We start from the raw sequence: 6,227 nt of genomic DNA, 5'->3' as shown, positions 1-6,227 counted from the left end.
ACTGTCACACCCTCAAAGATGGCGGCGCCCACAGCCACAAGATGGCCGGCAGGGGAGGGCAGTTGTGGATGATCAGGCCAGCAGGGGAGGGCAGTTAGGGGCAACCAGGCCGGCAGGGAGGGCAGTTGGGGGCGACCAGGCCGGTAGGAGAGCAGTTAGTCATTGATCAGGCTGGCAGGGGAGAGGTGAGGGGTGATCAGGTTGGCTGGCAGAAGTGGTTAGGGGCAATCAGGCATGCAGGCAGGCGAGCCATTGGGAGCCAGCAGTCCAGGATTGTGAGAGGGATGTCTGACAATCTCACATCAGGCCTAAACCGGCAGTCAGACATCCCCGAAGGGTCCCAGATTGGAGAGGGTGCAGGCTGGGCTGAGGGACACCCCCTCCCCGTGCATGAATTTCGTGCACCGGGCCTCTAGTAAAGAAATAAAAACAAAATGAAATGTGTTGCCATTATTATGAATCTGCTGCCCAAATAAAGCAATGATTCAAGATCAAATAAATTAGAACAGTCAGTATTGAATAGCCTTGGTCAACAGAGCAGGTCAATAAATATGCATTGATTGGCTGATTGAATAAAAGTACTTGCAGTTATTTTAGGAAGATCAAAGTCACTAGGGAAGTTGTGTATGTAATTTCTTAAACAAAGCAAGTATGAATTTCCTTTCAAAATAATAAAATACAAAACCTTTCCAAATAGTTCCTTTTAAGTCCTAAGCAATAAAATGTTATAGAACAATGTTTATATGTACAAATACCTAAATTGGAAACACGTAAAATGTGGAAATAGAAATGTTTTCTGTATAAAGAAATTATGTTTTACATATGTAATGGGGAAAATCCTATGGGAAGAGTTTACCTTTACCAAAAAATGCAATCCTTCCCTCTAAACTAATATTTGGACACATACATTTTTATTTCCTGAAGTGGGTTCAGTTTTTTTTTTTTACATGGATGATCAAGATATTGATGGATGACTTGAAGACCCTAAGTCAAAATCAAAACACAATTTGCAGTGGCCTGAATTGATGAGAGGCCTTTCCTACTGTAAGTTCCCACAGTGTGGGGATGAAATATGTAGCCTGCCTTGCAAATATGTCACTAATTAATTCACCAAGCATGGCTAGCTAGTCAGTTTGGGCACCCTGTGTTGGTACCTTGGATACAAAAATTAATAAGGTGCTAACTAATGGATGAATTTGAATCACATATCATTAATTTAGAATTATAAGCCTACAGGAAAAGGGAATGATTTGCTGGGAGTAAAAGAAAAATCAAAACAGCTTTCTTTTCAGTGTGTGTGTGTGTGTGTGTGTGTGTGTGTGTGTGAGAGAGAGAGAGAGAGAGAGAGAGAGAGAGAGAGAGAGAGAGAGATTGAAAGAGAGAAAGAGCAAGCAAGCTCTAAGAGGTGTGATGACATAAAGAGAGAATGTCAATGATGTATCCTAAGGTAAAATATGGCATTTCCGGGCGGAGAGGAATTCTAATCCACTCTCCCACACAGCGAGACATTTCCTCGCCCAGCAGTGGGAGTGTCTGTGAAATGAGGTTCCCCTCGCCAAACCTAACATCATTGCAGCCCCGAGGGATACAGGCCTCTGTGGCTGCCCTCGCCTGTTTGAGGACTTCTTGCTGACTGTTTAGTCAAAGTCAAATGTACTGTTAACAGCAGGATTTTTTTTTTAAATGAAGGTAAATAATTATTATTTTTTTTAAATGAGGAACCCTTCACGAATTTGCATGTCATCCTCCGCAGGGACCATGCTAACCTTCTCTGTGTCGTTCCAATTTTAGTTTGTGTGCTGCCGCAGTGAGCACTAAGTCATGATTTTTGAAAACGAATGTAGAAGATGAAAAATTAATGTAAACTTCAAGAAATCTTATATTTGTTAGCCTCATAAAATTTATCATAGCAGCAATGTATTACCAATATTATTTCCTAAAGTTGATACTCAAAAGAGCTGAACACAGAACCCCTTCTGCTTCCTACCATTAGATTCGTATTTTCTTAGTTAATTGCTTTTCTGAATCTATATCAACACACACTTATTCTAAACGCTATTTGGAGATTTGCTCTATTTTGAAGTCTTTCCCTGCTTGCATTAAAAAATGAGTTAAAAATTCTCTCCTAGTACTCAGAGGAAAGGAAAGAAATCCATATTTACTAAATATTCCTGTTCTTGCTGTTGTGTTTGTGAGCATTCACAGGTGTGAGAGTTAAAACCTGAGAGACTATGTTCAAGGGAAAAATATACTATTTCTTATAGTGACGAAAGGGACTTGACTCTTAGGTGCTGTGGTGAAAGTCAACAAGGCCTGGACATGAGCTCTTGCTAAATTCCACTCTCAAAACACTTCTCAGCATATGGTGACCCCAAGAATAAACTCTCCAAGAAGGGATGCATCCTCATGCAACTCCCTCCCACAGCTGGCATAGTGAAGTTCACGGAGAATCAGATTTAAGCATTGAATTGTCGGAATCGTAAAAACACCTCCACAACATGACATCGCTGTTCCCTCAAGATCTCGTACTTGCTTCGTCTCCCCTCTTGTCTCCTGGCTCACGTCTATGTTCTGGCCACTGTGCTGAGCACTTGAATTCTTACCGTCGCCATCCCAGGATTACATTGGAAAGTTCTCCGGCGGAGAGGAATTCTGTAGCATGGTCACTGATTCAGTGCCATCTGTCAACGCTGAGGGACCACGTCAGATGCCTCCACAGCATCAGAGCTGGCGCGTCTTTGATGCTTTATTTTGCATTTTGATGGGAGGGACCATGAATCTGCACCTCGATGTTCAGCTGCATTTTGCAGACACATTTGACCGCGCTGCATGAAGCGCTAAATCACATGCACAGATGCAAATCCTGCAAGGGCAGAACTCCCCGTCTCTCCTTCCCCAACCACCACCACGAGCAGAGCGGTGAAATGCCAGTCTGCCATCCTCTGAGCGCTGTCTGCACCTCTGGGTTGGATGTGCAAAGATCTCCCCCAACACAGGAGACACCTGTCCTCCCGCTGCCCGGGGACTTTCCTGGGAGAGGAAAGGGACATGCGTGTCCATGTAATGAAGAGGCAGGAAGGAGAGCGAAGGCTTTAGAAGGAATGTGGGAACACACATGTCCCACTTAATGGCTTTATTGTCATGTGGTAAATGCCCAGAATGAACACACACAGTTGGAATGTTCAATAGACACTCCCTAGTTATGAGCAAACTTTCAAATCACCCTTTGGATGAAGTGCAATTAAGTGGTTTTACCTTGACCATAACGCATTACCGTAGGCGGTGAACACGTTTACGGCTGCAGCTTGAAGGGTGAGCAGAGAATAGCAAAACATCACCTCACGAGCAAGGACACAGCCTCGTGCGGGGGAAATCAAAGGCCAGTTTGCCATTCCTGCCTGCTTTTCTGGAATATGAGAGCCTGGAGACAGAACCAGTGCATTTTTCATAGGTGTCAGGTCACCTGTCACATTAGCAGATGGAACTGGCCTCCTTTAAACATTCGTTTCCAAATGGAAATTGTTCCTGCCTGAGAAAAACGCCTTTCCCCAAAGCTTCTCCTCCTGGCCATGTATTTCTTGGACACAGGACAATAAGACAGAGGGCTACCCGGGTCGTGGTGCAATCCTTTATGGCGTGTATCCACTGTATAAGTACAAGGGGTTGGTAGGAACCTAAAATAATGAAAACGAACCCGCAGCACCAACAGAATGACAGGTCTGCGGGCGTAGCATTTCTATCTCCAGCTTCAGATGAAAGTGTTGAGGGCACACAAATCCCAAGAATATTTGTATCGGTTGTTCTTCCATGATCTCAGAGAACTACAGAAAATGGAGAGAGGATTGGGAGGAAGAGTACAGAGTCATATCAGGTGCCTAGTACGGTGCCTGGCATATGGCAGGCAAGCATGATTTATTCATTCGATGGAGTAAAATGAAACTTAAAATAAGACCCATGAAAAAGACCAAATAATCTAGCATGTCTCCAAGTTTTGAAAAAACAAAAATATTGTCAAGAAAAGGGCTAAGATTGAAGGCATGAAGGGTTATATAATACTGCATATATGTATATATGGAAATCCTATCGTTTATTTATTCATTGAGTATCTATTGAGCATCTCCATCTGCACAGTTGCCTCTAGAGATTGACCTGTAAACAAGAAAAACAAGCTATTTGCCTTCTTGTACGCTACCAGTTACATCCACTTGTGCTCCAGCAGGAAAAGGACAGTGAACAAGTATAAAAGCTAAATCAACATGGTAAGTGAAGACTCAGAGTGTCTCTATAGGACATAGCTAGGGTCACATGAGAGTTAATAGGGGGAAGCAGACATGAGATAGTCCAGGAAAGGAGGTGATGTTAGAGTTGAGTCTTTACAGATGCGAAGGAATAAACTAAGCCCAAAGCCGAGGGAACAGCATGTGCAAAGGCCCTGAGGTGAGAGTTTGGTGTATTTAGGGACTAGCAAGGCAGCCAAATGGACAGCGGCACAGTGAGACCTTATGAGCGGAGGCTAGTGAGTAGGAAGGGGCAGTTCCCAGAGGGGTGGTGGGACATGGGAAGGCATTCCCAGTCTTTTATGTGCACTGGGAAACCACGGCAGGGCTGAGAGTATAGGGCAGGGGTGGGCAAACTTTTTGACTTGAGGGCCACAATGGGTTCTTAAACTGGACCGGAGGGCCAGAACAAAAGCATGGATGGAGTGTTTGTGTGAACTAATATAAATTCAAAGTAAACATCATTACATAAAAGGGTACAGTCTTTTTTTTTTTTTAGTTTTATTCATTTCAAACAGGCCGGATCCGGCCCGCGGGCCGTAGTTTGCCCACGGCTGGTATAGGGCCTCAGATTGCTGTTTGTTGATAGTGAATATACATCACCAATCATGAGTTAATATAGAGGTTGTGTTATCATTTCATGGTTTGGAACATCTTTTAAAGGAGAATAATTTCTCCTTTAGGAATATTCTCCATGTGCGCCTTGTTCCAGATGTGTGGAAATGATTAGTTTGTTAATCATAATATAAGGACCCCTTATGTCTGCATCACACACACACATACACACACACACACACACACACACACACACAATGTAGCAAGTCAATTATTTTTGCTTCTAGCCTACATTTTTAATGAAAATCATAACTCACCCGGTAGATGTCTGATTAGATTTAGGGTCAGTCGTATACTTATTTCTGGAGAGATTTTGAATGTGGTTATGAATGAACCTTTCATTTGGCTGAAGTGATCTGAAGAGGGAAGATTTCTTGAGTTCTCCTTACATTTTTACCAGTGGCATTCCCACTGAAATCGTCCATCTCTTTGGACTTTTCCACCCGAAAACAACAGCAACTCAGAGACTTGCTGGGTTTTAGTGTTTGTTAAAGTACCCAGTTGGAACTGCACACCCACGAACTGGATCCCACGGGCTCTCTGATGACAGGAAACAGCAGGCCCTCGCTCACTGCCTGAAGAATGCTGGCAGCATTCCTGGTATTTGAGATCCGTTTTCACTATTTTGCTGTTGTTCTAATCATGTTACAAACTGGCGGGCTGTCCAAAACCCTTAGAGGTGACATAATTCATGCGAGAAAATGCATCCTAGAGGGATGTAGGAAATTTGTCCGCTAAAAATTGCAAGAATTATGATTGAGGATGATTTAGTTAGAGCTGCCATGACAAAGTACCACCAACCGATGGCGGAAGCAACAGATATTTATTTTCCCACAATTCCAGAGGCCGGAAGTCCAAGATCAAGGTGAGGCAGGGTTGGTTTCCTATAAGGCCTCTCTCTCCTTGACTTGTAGTTGGCCACCTTCTCACTACGTCTTCACATTGCTTCCCCATGCATCTGTCTGTGTCCTAATCTCTTCTTAAAGGACACCAATCCTCTTGGATGATGGCCCATCCTGATGACCTCATTTTAACTTAATCACACCCTTACAGACCTTACACAGTCACATTCTGCATCCCTAATGGTTAGGGCTGCGACATGAATTTGGGAGGGAGCACTGTACAGTCCAAAACAGGGTGTAAGTAAAAAAAAAAAAAAAACACCCTGAAAATTAAAAGAAAGATATTCAAATTTTTATCTGTGCAGATTGAAACTCAGTGAGCCTCACACAGCCTTGAATCTCACAGTTTTCTTGCAACCCAGACTCAGAATCCCATAGTCTATTCCCTTTGAACTACCCTACTCAACATCCTTAGTTTCTTGTACTTTTTAAA

General features: G+C 43.2%; 1 non-coding gene across 1 annotated transcript; it reads right to left on the bottom strand.

Annotated features, from left to right (window-relative positions):
• Positions 1-1,709: 1,709 nt before the first annotated feature.
• On the bottom strand, positions 1,710-1,815 carry LOC111826656. The gene has a single exon (XR_002830008.1). It is a non-coding gene; the product is annotated as a U6 spliceosomal RNA (small nuclear RNA).
• Between the last annotated feature and the right edge of the window lie 4,412 nt (positions 1,816-6,227).

Source organism: Myotis lucifugus, unplaced genomic scaffold (genome assembly GCF_000147115.1).
Source record: "Myotis lucifugus unplaced genomic scaffold, Myoluc2.0 scaffold_93, whole genome shotgun sequence".
Classification (NCBI taxonomy): Eukaryota; Metazoa; Chordata; class Mammalia; order Chiroptera; family Vespertilionidae; genus Myotis; species Myotis lucifugus.
Note: the sequence above shows the minus strand (reverse complement) of the source record. Positions and strands in the feature narration are given on the sequence as shown.